Here is a 13,528-nt window from a genome sequence, read left to right on the forward strand (position 1 = left end):
GCCCCAAAGGCCCTCAGGGAAACCTTGCAATGCTTTACAGCTGACTCTGCTGAGTAGCCTCAATCAGAGGCTAGGTTAGCACTCCTTAGATCCAAGAGCCAGTGTACCCAGTGGTCAGAGTAGGACCATCCAATTACAACTCCTCAGACCCATAAGGGACACACTCAGGGGGCAGACTCAGGGAGCACCAAAGCCCCACTGAAGCAAGTCTTGCCCCATAAGGTGTCTTCAGCACAGAAGTTCTCCCACGGTAGGCACAGCTGATTCTCACAGCCAATTGGCCTGGAGGTCAAATCCTCCCAGTGTTACCTACAACAATCAAGGCTTAACTACAACAAGACTGTGCACAAAGCCCACAAGGGGGTGCACCAAGAGTGTCTACCTCAGGTAATTGGGGAGGCTGAGCCACTGGGCCCTATAGGACACTTAGCACAGAAAGCCACTCTATCGACACAGTGAAGCATAAAAAATGCCGAGACAAAGAAACAGGACACAAATGACAGAAATGGAGGAAAGCAAATACTGGATATAGAGTTCAAAACCACACTTTTAAGGTTCTTCAAGAACTTTCTAGAAACCGCCGATAAATGTAGTGAGACCCTCAAGAATTCTAGTGAGACCCTCGATGTTGTGATAAAGGACCAACTAGAAATTAAGCATACACTGACTGAAATAAAGAATATTATACAGACTCCCAACAGCAGACCAGAGGATCGCAAGAATCAAGTCAATGATTTGAAATATGAAGAAGCAAAAAACTCCCAACCGGAAAAGCAAAATGAAAAAAGAATCCAAAAATACGAAGATAGTGTAAGGAGCCTCTGGGACAGCTTCAAGTGTACCAACATCCTAATTATAGGGGTGCCAGAAGAAGAGAGAGAGCAAGATATTGAAAACCTATTTGAAGAATTAATGATAGAAAACTTTCCCTACCTGGTGAAAGAAATAGGCTTACAAGTCCAGGAAGCACAGAGAACCCCAAACAAAAGGAATCCAAAGAGGACCACACCAAGACACATCATAATTAAAATGCTGAGAGTAAAAGACAAAGAGAAAATCCTAAAAGCAGCAAGAGAAAGAAAGTCAGTTACCTACAAGGGAGTACCCATACGACTGTCAGCTGATTTCTCAACAGAAACTTTGCAGGCCAGAAGGGAGTGGCAAGAAATATTTAAAGTGATGAATGCCAAGAACCTACAACCAAGATTACTTTATCCAGCAAAGCTAGCATTCAGAATTGAAGGTCAGATAAAGAGCTTCACAGATAAGGAAAAGCTAAAGGAGTTCATCACCACCAAACCAGTATTATATGAAATGCTGAAAGGTATCCTTTAAGAAGAGGAAGAAGAAGAAAAAGGTAAAGAAACAAATTATGAACAACAAATACACATCTATCAACAAGTGAATCTAAAAATCAAGTGAATAAATAATCTGATGTACAGAATGAACTGGTGATTATAATAGAATCAGGGACATAGAAAGGGAATGGACTGACTTTTCTTGGGGGGGGAAAGGGGTGTGGGGGGTGCGGGAAGAGATTGGACAATAATCATGCACCTATGGATGAGGACAGTGGGTGGGGAGTGAGGGCGGAGGGTGGGGTGGGAACTGGGTAGAGGAGAGTTATGGGGGGGAAAAAGAGGAACCAATGTAATAATCTGAACAATAAAGATTTAATTAAAAAAATAAAGTAACCATTTAAAAAAATAAAATAAAATACAAGGGCATAAATAACTGTACATGGGGAGAAGGGCCAGGCTAAACACAGAGTGGCCCGTCGTCGCCTCCTGGTGGTCCCTCCTAGAGGTGCAATCAGAAGAAGGATCCATCCTCACCCACTGGCCAGGCCTGACATTGCAGATCTTCTCTCCAAGGGACCAGGGACAACCCGGTTCTCCATGATCCGGGGAAGGGTGGGCTCAAAGGAGACAAGAGGTTCCACTCAGTGCAGGCTGCTACTCGGTAGCAAGTCAAGTAAAGGAGAAGGAGATGGGGAAATAAGGTGGGAGACTTGGGGCTATAATTTCCCACCATCTCCCGTCAGATAATGGAGAGTTGGCTCCATCCTGCAATTCTCGGCAGCACCTTTAACTTCTCCTGTGGGCTGTTGGAGCTCTGGGATCGCTAGGCCGTCCCGCTGCCCCATCCTTTTTCATCTTGTAGGGAAACACAGCACTGAAGATGTCTTCATGATAGCGCTTCTGGCTCTTTAAGGGACAAGGATCCCCGGGTCAGTCCTGCTGGTCCAGCCACCTCTCGTTCATCAGGTCCAGGCTAGAATGAGCTCCTGGGGTTCCCCAGCTTCCCCATCACTCCTACACCCATGAGCCGTTTCTCTTCCCAATTGTCATGCTTGGATCATGCTTGAACCTCACTTAGAATCTTTAACTCCTCCTCTGCCTGCTCAGGCGGGGACCTCCTAAACATCTTTCCAGGCTTTATGGTGGACAGAACAGCTGGCCTAGTGCTCTTCCCACAGGAAGCTCCCGGAAATGTGGGCTGTGATATATACACGTGTGGTGAATGCTACATACTTTCTCCAAGTTTAGAAGCAGCGCCACTCTGCACAGGAGCATATTAGAGGCTCTGAAAGTCTTATGGTAAAGCAGCGGGTCAGCCTTTGTTTACTGAGCAACCAGACCAGGCTGCACAGTCAGGTCTCTGACTGCCCCTCCAACTCTGACCTCTACCACCTCTAGGATTCCTAAGAATTCCACCTCTGTGTTGAGCCTGCTCCCCTGGTCCTGACTCCCCTGGTCTTGGCTCCCTGGCCCAGGCCCCTGACCTGCATCCCTGGCCTGCACCCCGGCTGCCATACCTTCAGCTGGAAGAAATAGTCCTCAACCTGCTCCTCACTCAGGCTCAGCCTGGCAGCCACCAGCTGCTTCAGTGTGTGGGCCACATCGCGGGCCATGCGCACGTCCCCACAGACATAGAGGTGGCCTTGCTCCTGGTGGAGCACGTGGAGCACCTGGTCGGACAGCTGCTGCTGAAGGATGTCTTGAACGTAGACCTGAAAGCAAAGGAGATGGTGAGCCCAGGCCCCGGCTGCTGGGTGGGGAGGGCAGCCAAGCATGCAGTCAGGCCTGCTGGCCATTGGGAGGCGGCGAGGGGGTGCCAGGGGCTGCATGCTGAGCATCCTCCCAGGCAGGACGTTGCACAGGGACCAGGCTCAGCATGAGTAGGTGCACTGGCACCCTGTCCAGCCCAGGGCTGGGCTGGGCCTGGAGAGAGGAATGGTGGCCCCAGCCCTGCCCTTGAGGAATGAGTGGTCCAGTGGGGTCCTCATGAACTCTGCACTCACCATGCTTCAAAGAGGCATCAATCAAGCCACTTGCCCTGCCCAGGGCTCTGAGGCCTACCTGCCTACACCCCAGAAAAGGGATTCTCTCAGTCAGACTGTCTGTGGGCTCTCCACTGTAATGCAGAGCAGGGCACACAGCCCTGGCTCCCCAGTGACATAGAAGTCCAGAAGTCAATCCAGGCTGCCAGTGGGGCATGGAGCACTGGCTCTGGGAAGATCCCTCATAGGACAAGTTCATTAGGGAGGAGCCAAGAGTCTGTCCCAACTCCACAGGCGTAAGGGGTCATGGTGGGTGCAGTGGCCATCCTCCAGCCTGGCTGTGGTTGTGCATAGAGCCGGCCTGAACCACCTCTTCTCAGGTAGTTGTGTATATGGGAGAGGACCGTTAGCTGGCTGTGCCCCAGGGATTAACCCACCATGTGGCCCTGACTTAGTCCTGAAGGTCTCAGGGCCTGTCTCTTCTCCTGGAAGAGTGAATGGAAGAGCTTCCCGGCATCACTCTGACAATAACTGCCTACCTTTTAGAACTGAGGAGATGAAGGCTCAGAGATGTGAGGGGCATGTATGTGGGGAGCCAGGGAACCCACCATAGTCTGTGCTTTTAATGGTCCTTCTACTGCACAGTTAGTTGCCCCATTACCTTGGGCTGGCGAGGCAGGCGAGAATAGGCTGTGTGCACCTCATGCAGCACCCCCTTCCGGGCCATTTTCAACATCTTCCCCATTATAGTGATAAGGAAAATAAGACATTGGGGGGGAGGTGCAGGTGGTGCTAGCAGCCTGACTCTGTATCCCTAATGCACATTCCTGTTAACTTTTAATCTAGTCCCCTGGTAGGCAAACTGCGGCTCGCAAGCCACATGCGGCTCTTTGGCCCCTTGAGTGTGGCTCTTCCTAAGCCTTAGGAGTACCCTAATTAAGTTAATAACAATGTACCTACCTATATAGTTTAAGTTTAAAAAATTTGGCTCTCAAAAGAAATTTCAATCGTTGTACTGTTGATATTTGGCTCTGTTGACTAATGAGTTTGCAGATCCGATAGTCACTGCCCCTTCCTCCGTTATCTGGTCTTACAAGACCTGTTTACCTAAGTACTCCTGTTATGCCCAGATTTCAAGATCCCCAACAGACCAACAGGGAGCCAGCCAAGTCCGATGCAAAAGCAGAGAGTCCTTTATTATTATTACAGACCCGGGTCTGGCTCCCAGCTTCTTCTGATGCAACGGCAAGAGGAGAGAGAGCCCGCCGTGAGAAAAAACAGGGTTTTAATAGGGGGGTGGAGATAGGGGGGTGGAGAGATGACCGTGGGCCCTGCCGATTGGCCAGGTGCAAGTCGGGTCTTGTTACAAGGCTATGGCGTGCACGTCCTTTGATTGTCATTGGTCAGTTTAAAGAAATCCTGGGCGTGGCCAGCAGAGGCCTGGGCCTCCAGGAAGAAGGTACCTTCCTGAGCACATGGCTACTGCCCCAACATGGAGGATACGGGGCAAGATGGAGGACATAGCCCTCGCCCTTTCACTCCCATTTTACAGAGGCCATAAACCATAAACAATACACAACCCCCAGAGGGGGTTATCAGTGCTGGTGCCAGGCCAGGTCTTTAGGTGTGGTCTCATGGCCCCCATCCCAACACACGGGGCTTTTTACAAAGCCCCCGAAAGGTCCGTAAGTGCAATCCATATCTGGGGGACAAAGAAACCAAATGGGTACAAAGGGAAAGCTTCCTCCATATTGGTTTGCTCAGGGTTTGGAGAGAAACAGTCTAGTCTGAGTCATTGTACTAGTACATGCACAACATCTGAAAATGAATGGGTATTTTCCAGTCTCTTCGGTACTCCTGTGTATTTTTCAGTCACCTGGTAAATTCTGTAACAATAGGTAGTCCAAGTCTGGGTGCCAGCACCCTAACACCAGGGTCATGTGGCCTCTCTGGAGCTTGCAAGACCCAACAGGCTGCAGTTACAAGGGTGGCCACCAGAGGGTAGGCTTCAAGGCCTGACAAGCTGGCCACCCAACTTGAATTCTCATTTCATCCCTGCAAGTATCCTATCTAGCACTGCCCACCTCACAGATGAGGAAGCTGACTCATGCATTCACTCCTCCAACACTTTGAAGTACCGGGTGCTGTCCAGGGTGCTAAGACTACCAGGAGTTAATATTTCCTGTCCTGGAAGGATTCAGGCCAGTGATTCGCATTGATCACACTTGTCAGCAACTTTGGGGCAGGAGACAAATCTTTATTATAAACTCATTTGGAATCATACAAACCTGGGTTCAAATCTTGACTGGATGCCATGACTGGGTGCTTGTTTTAAAGTTGTGGGATCTTGTCCCCATACATAACCTCTGTAAAACGGGAATAGCATCATGTTGTGAGAATTAAGTGAGAAATTGTGAGCCAAGTGAGTGAGGCACAGCCACAGGTAATGGCTATGGAGGTGTCTGGAATCATGATAATTAGCAATAATGATGATGTAATAATGGCATCCAGTGCCTTTTGCAAAGACTTGGGCCTAAAAAGTTGCAGGTGAGTTAATGCATTCTCTTATTAATTTATTAATTCAACCACCCATCTGTCACTATGCCCATTTATCCATTCATCCATACCATCTATCCCCCCTCCCCTAACACTTGCTAAGTCCCAGGCTTGTCCCAGGTTTTCAAAATACAAAGACAAGACACAGTGGCGCTCTTTTTCTAGCTAATTTCTGAGGACATGCACTTTGGTTGCATCCTGCAGACACTCAGAAAGACCCAGTTTACTCAACACAATTGTGCCTAGAAATGGGATGGACAGGAAGCCTGACTTCCCACCTGACTTTGGCAAGTCTCACTTTGGACAGCTGGGGTGGGTCCCACTTGGAGGTGAAAGGCCAGCTCTGAGCTCTGGCTTCCCCCAACTCCAGGCCCTGCCACTGCCTCACCAGCAGCCCCGAACTTCACCTGGCACAGGGTCTCTAGCCTCTGCCTCTCTGGTTCTTCTGTGGCCAGCTGAGCCAGCTTTCGGAGCAGCAGCTGGGTTGGGGGCGTGGTGATGTCCAGGAAGTAGGTGAGGGCCTGGCTGGGGGAGCAGGGGGGCAGCCGCTTGTCCCTGACCCAGTAGCTGCCTGGAATACAGTCAGGATGGAAAAGGCCCCATTTAGGTTTCCCAGAGGGTGATGAGGCCTCTGGGGCCCACCCCTCCTCCCTCCAGCTGACTTTTCCAGGGGAGAGAAGACACTGAAGTTCTGGCTCCAGGAACAGCCACAGGGCTCATGTGCCCAACTCATGAGCAGGAAGATGGGCTCAGATATATGGGTGCAGGAAAGGCTGGTCAACAGCCCTCCAAAGGGCACCCAGGATGACTCAGTCCTATAAACTAACTATCCACCAGAGTCCAGTCCCTCCCTCACCCAGACCTGATACCAACAGGTGGATTACAGGCTCAGAGTGAGTAAGTCCACCAATGACTGATGTACGCCCAGAGGCCACTGCAGTGGTTCTCAACCTGTGGGTCGCGACCCCTTTGGCGGTCAAACGACCCTTTCACAGGGGTGGCCTAAGACCATCCTGCATATCAGATATTTACATTACGATTCATAACAGTAGCAACATTACAGTTATGAAGTAGCAACGAAAATAATTTTATCGTTGGGTCACAACATGAGGAACTGTATTTAAAGGGCCAGAAGGTTGAGAACCACTGATTTAGAGAAAAGCCCATGACTGCAGTCCCCTGGGTTCCCATACTGGAAGGTGCTAGGAGAGCCGCCAATAGCCCTGAGTGAGGTGGTGAGTCTCAAGGAGTCCCAGGGGACCAGTAGATGTGGGCTCAAACTCTGGCTCCCCATTTCCTAGCTGGGTGACTGAACTCTTAGCCTGTCTCTGTGAAATGGATGTGATAAGACTGTTAGGGTCACCGAAGGAGGAACGCACGAGGCCAAAGGGGTAAAGAATTATGAATTTATCAGGTCATCTGGATACCAGATGGGCTGAGCCCCAAAATGGCACCAACACCCCAGTGACGGGCGTCAGCGGTTTTTAAAGGACTTTTGGCGGGCTTTTTCTGGGCAGAGAATTCTCTGTGCAGGTCCGGATTCTGGGAAGCCCGGAGGGGAGAGATAATGGTCTTAGCAAGTGGACTGTGGTCTAGGCCAGTGGGATGTCCATTGTGAAGTGGCCTGAAAGTCAGTTCCCAGGGGAGGGGTATCAATTCAATTGTTTGATCCAACCTAACGAAGACAACTTGTCTTGCTGGGTTTGTATGAGGAGGGCAACGCAAATTACAAGTGGGGGCTGTTTCAAATGCCTGCCCAGAAATGGTGCAAAACTATGTCTTGTCTCCTACAGGGATGTCTGTGGTTTTAACTAGCTCTTAGACATTAACTGCCAGGAAATGGGGGCGAGCTATGCCTTTGTCTTTTCCAGGAAGGGAAGACTGGGTGGATTTGAGCACTAAATAAAGGGTTATAAAAAAAGAAATGGAGTTAATATCTAAACTATAGTTTTGATAGGAAAAACTTCCTAATTCTTACATCTCTGTCCCCTCATCCCAGAGTGTCGGGCTCTCCCACATTCTCCAGGACGTTGGGGTCCAATGCCAGACTTTGCTCCTCTGACCCCGGCTTTCTGACTTTGGCCACTGTCTTTAGGGGCACACATTCCTGATGGTGTCATTATCACTGAGGAAGCTAAGGCCAGGGAGCTAGTCCTATGGCTGGGAGGCCCGGGATGGTAGATTTCACTCGTTTACCTCTCCTCCTGCCTGTCACCCTGTGCTGTGCTCTCCACATGGACGGAGAGCCTCCCCTTCGCACAGGAAGGGGGTGCCCTGGAGCCTCCCAGGGGCAGTGTCCTTTCCCCGGTGAGGAATTTCTGGAGCCAATAGAACCCCTTGGAAAATTCAGCCTGATACCTTGCTTACAGAGTTTCCCACAGCCATGCCAGGTGAGTAAAAAAGGCCCTCGATATATTAGGGGAACTTTGAGAATTCACCCAAATCTATAGGTATCTCAGGTGAGGTCTGATGGCAGATCACGTCGTTGGTTGGGCTTCCTGGCCTCAGGAATCTTCTGAACAGCCCAACCTGAGATTCAGCAGAGATTCAACAGATGAGGAACATAAATAGTTAAAGGAGAGCCCATAACCTTCTCTTCTGTCTGTTCACATAACATGGCTGTAGCAGAGATTGACCTCCTACAGCCAGAAAGGGAGTCCTTTTGCCACTGAGTCTAGTTGCTGCCTATAATGCCCTATAGGTCTGTGGTGATCTCCATGTTTCTGAGGCAGAATTCCTGAAGCATTTCCATTACTTTCATATGTGAAAGAGAAGAAGGGAGGTGTATAGCTCAGATGCCCCAGAGCAGGAGCTTCAGACAGCACTTCCTTGAGAGCCTCTATAGCTTGTTTCCCTGCAGGGCTCCATTGGATTGGAGCGGGTTGGTCTGACTTGAATAGGGCTTATAGAGGCTGGGCTATCAATGAACAGTGTGGAACCCAATTTCTACAATATCCAGTCAACCCCACGAATCCTCCAAGCTGCTTTCTTGTTTTGGAAGAGGGAAAGATAGGGTTCCTCTAAGTCTTTCAGGGTTAATCAGTAGCCCATCTTTAGATATGAGATGGCCACAGCATTTTACTTGAGGTCAGCAAAATGGAACCTTATCCTTCCCCTTGTAGAAAGCTTTGGGTAAATGGAAAATGGAAAAGGAAAATGGAACCTTATGTCTTTTTATAGCTAGCTGCTGCAGTAGGTACATTGTGTTCTTTTGAGAGTCTAGTAATGTCCTAGAACATGAGTTATCTACATACTAGATTAGAGTGGAAACTCTAGGAAATTTAGATCAACTTTTAATATCTGGGAGAAATAGGTGGGACTTTCTGTATATCCCTGGGGCATAACAGTCCAAATAAACTGTTGATCTTCCCAGGTGAGGTGCCAGCCTAAGACATGACTTCCCACCATAAACTGATTTTTAATGTAAAAATGTTAACTTCAGACCATTCTTTGTGGTTACTTTAGGTCTCTGAGTTTGCTAGGCAGACCCTTCCTTGAGCTAGTCAGGTTAGCATATGGTCCCTTTTGATTCACACTCTCAATATTTGAAATTCAATAGAATCAGTATCTAGATGGTTATTATTATTATTATTATTATTATTATTTGTTAATCCTCAGCTGAGGATATTTTTCCATTGATTTTTAGAGAGACTGGAAGGGAAGGGGACAGACAGAGAGAGAGAAACATTGATGTGAGAGAGACACATTGATTGGTTGCCTCCCGCATGTGTGCCAACCAGGCCAGGCATCAAGCCAGCAACTGAGGTATGTGCCCATGACCAGAATCAAACCTGGGACCTCAGTCCTAGGGCTGATGCTCTATCTGCTGAGCCAAACTGGCTAGAGCTAGATGGTTTTTAATGTATTCTTTGAAAATTGTTTCATGTAAAATAAATTTTAATGAATTACAAAAATTTTTCCTTTTTTAAAAGGAGTAATTCCATTCTATGTCTATACATTTTGTTATTCCATTCATCTATCAATGGACACTTGGGTTGCTTTCATCTCTTGGCTATTGTGAATAATGCTACTGTAAACATGGGTGTACAAATCTCTCTTCAAGTCCCTGCTTTCAATTCTTTAGAGTATATATCCAGAAGCGGAATTGCTGGATCGTAGGGTAATTCTATGTTTAGTTTTTGAAGGAACTGCCATGCTGTTTTGTTGGATAGTCTCAAGCTAATGGCTAGAAAGGCCTGGGGCACTCACCTGGCCCCATCCTACCTGCGCTGAGGCCCCCAGACTGTTCCCTAATCAGAGCCAATGTGGTGACAAAACCGCCCTTGTGGTTCTTATTGTGATTGCAAGATGCGCCTCAGCAGCAATCATCAGGGCACCGTGAAGGCACAGGTTTATTACTGACACCTTGAAGGCACAGGTTTATTACTGACAAGTCCTGGAGGCCACACAGCAAGGTTGAGAGAGAGAGAGAGAGAGAGAAATCAGGGACTAGGGTTCTGCCTTTATTGGGGCCCGAGGCAGGCTGGTTAGGTGGGAATTAGGGTGCAGGAAGGTAAAAGCGGGGTCCATTCATAAGGTCAGTTATCTAGGGTACCCAAAGCTTTCTACAAGGGGAACTTAATGGGTGGGGGGAGTCTGGGTGCTTGTCTAACTGTTTAGCTAGAAGCTGTGACATGGCTGGCAACATGTTTACAGGACATGGATTACCTTAGAAAACCAGAAAAGCTAACACCAGGCACTTACACTGCATTGTGCATAGCAGCCCCTCCCCATTTCACACGCCCCCTAACAGTGCATGAGCACTGCTGCTCTGCGTCCTCTCCAACACTTGTCATTTTCTGCTCTTTTTATAGTGGCCACCTAATGCGTGTAAAGTGGCAGGCTCACACTCCTAAGAGCTCTCTAGGTCTACAGAGCAGAGAACAAAGAGCCTTGATCAATGTCTGGATTTTGGATAACAGAGCTCTGAGAAGGAACTTTGCCTGGGGCCGCCCCTTGCCTCCTTAAGACTGGAGCTGGGTGCTGGGAAATGGGTCCTGGGGACAGTAAGGTAACCAGGTGCAGCTGCTGAGGTCAACCATGCCCTGGCACTTCCTGTGGAGGGTGCCTTCCTCCTGTCTTAATGAGGCTGACAATGCCCTGCCCTACAGAGGGGGGCAGAGGGCCTGGAGCTCTCCTTTTTGGGTTGGACTCACTGTGAGTCACCTCCAAAGCTCCAGGTGGGGCCTATGTGATTGCCAGAATCTAGGTGTCCCTGAGTCTCCCTGGGACACTCTGGGCTCCGGGAGCTTGGGGTTTCCCCCCAGTGCTTTATTGAGATACCATTTACGCAGAGTAACATGCACAGATCCTGGTTTCCTGGATGAGTTTTTACACAGGTGAAAGGTGAAACAGCTGTGTGACCACCTACCAGATCAAGTTCCAGAACACTTCTGTGGGGACAGAAAAAGGCCCCTCTTTTTCTTTGCTGTGGCTTTCCACATTTATGAGAAACACCTGGTAATTAAACCCCAAGATTCTTGGCTCCTCTGTTCAACCTGTGGGACAAGATAAGCTACTCTCAAGCTACATTCTTGCATCCTCCTACCTGCTGTTTCCACAATTCAGGGATAATTCACAAGGAGTCTGTAGTTCAGTGAGGGCGAACCTTTGGAGCTCGGCGTGTCAGCATTTTGAAAAACCCTAACTTAACTCTGGTGCCGTGTCACATATAGAAATTTTTTGATATTTGCAACCATAGTAAAACAAAACTTGTATTTTTGATATTTATTTTATATATTTAAATGCCATTTAACAAAGAAAATTCAACCAAAAAAATGAGTTTGTGTGTCACCTCTGACACCCGTGTCATAGGTTCGCCATCACTGCTCTAGTTAGTAGAAAGCTCCCAACCCTCCTCCCCTTTCAGAGAAGCCTCTTTTGAACTCTATAATATATGCTCAAAGCCTGATAAGTCGCCTCCTTGGGACATCTTCAGACTGTCTCCTGGAAAACAAACAAACTGACTTTTTAAGACCACACCCCTGGTATTTGCTCAACTTCAACACAATCTACCTGCGCCCCCCTGCTTGTTGCTTAGCAACTGCAATTGCTTTCCCTTTAAAAGCAGAAGCCACTCTTTGTTCCCTGAGCTGTATTGACTAGCAATAGCTGGCCCTCCCTCTCCTCCCTTGGAAAGTGAAATAAATGTCCTCACTGCATCTGTTCCCTTACTTGTGAATTCTCTCATAGCCCGAATCATTAGCCAAACCTAACAATTTTCAGCTCCCAGAAGACTCCCTCATGCCCTCCCAGGTTCATTGTCCCATGTGAGGTCACCGAGGGTTCCCGTGTCACAGCTCCTTTTGGTTGCGGGGGCCCTTCCATGGTAGGAGCACCATCACTTGTTCCTTCTTTCTCCTGCTGGTGCGCACTTGTGTGGTTTCCTGTTTGGAGCTATGGGAGTGAGGCTGTCGTCAATGTCTGTGTTCATCTCTCTTGAGTTGTTTTCCAAACTTGTGTTATTTCACACTCCAATCTGCAAGGAATGAGAGTTCCACTGGGTTCATATCCCCATCAGTGATGACATCGACCCTGGTGTCCCTGCTGCTGGAGAGGATAGCAAAGAATTTCCCCTCCTTGCCCTCCTTTCTGCTCCAACGGTGCTGTCTGCACCTTCAACTGGTTAAATCCTAGTTGACTCAGGGATACAATGGGGATGGAGGGTGGGCCAATGGGACAGGTGACCTCAGTTTACAGGAGCATGTGAAAGAAGTCAGTCTTTGCAAATTCTAGTGCATGTAGACAAGGCTCAAGAAGGAACAGAGGTACAGATCTATGTGTGACCTTGGGCACCTTCTACCAACATGGCACCTATCTGACCTTTAACTGTTCACTCAGGCTTGTCTGATTGCTCATTGGTTTTCTCTCTAGCACATTGCAGGGACCTGCTTGACTTCATTGTCCCCTCTGCTCTACTTTCCAATCTACTCTTTGGACCCAGCCTATCTTGCAAGTCTCTGTTTAATCATTTCCCTCAACTCAGTGCTGAAGCCAGTTAAAGGCAGTTTATTTAATGTTATCCTGACCTCCATGTCATTTGGAATAGACTTCTCTCTGTTAGTTTGTTTTTTATATCCTCACACGAGGATTTTTTTTCCATTGATTTTCAGACAGAGTGAAAAGAAAGGATGGGGTGTGAGAGAGAGAATTCAATTGGTTGCCTCCCACACACACCCTAAATGGGGCTGGGGATTGAATCTGCCCTGGAGGTACCTGCCCTTGACTGGGAATGGAACCTGTGACCCTTAGCTCTGTGGGCTGATGCTCTAACCACTGAGAAAGAACCGGCCAGGGCTCCTCTCCATGTTCTAAAGCACAGAAAGAAAAGGGAGAAAGGAGGAGAGAGGGAAGAGAGAAGAAAGATGTAAATTCACTGAGAGGGAACTCAGAAGCTCCCTGGGTACCACTATAATGGATATCATAACATCCATTATGAGGTTTTCTATTTGTAACACACCTTTTTCTACATGGTGATGTATTTATAAGAGGAACAGAATTTTAAAGGAGAGAAATATCTTTTTGTGAATCACAATGTCCTCATTGAGGTCAGGCTGCCACTAGTGAGCCCTGTGACCTTGGTCAGGTCTCTGAGCCTCAGTTTCTCTGTGTGGAAAGTGGGTATAATCAGGCCTTCCAGCACCACCAACACCCCGCCCTGTGGCCCTGTCAAGTAGCCCATTGTTTTCT

This window comes from Myotis lucifugus, unplaced genomic scaffold (assembly GCF_000147115.1).
Source record: "Myotis lucifugus unplaced genomic scaffold, Myoluc2.0 scaffold_157, whole genome shotgun sequence".
Taxonomy (NCBI): domain Eukaryota; kingdom Metazoa; phylum Chordata; class Mammalia; order Chiroptera; family Vespertilionidae; genus Myotis; species Myotis lucifugus.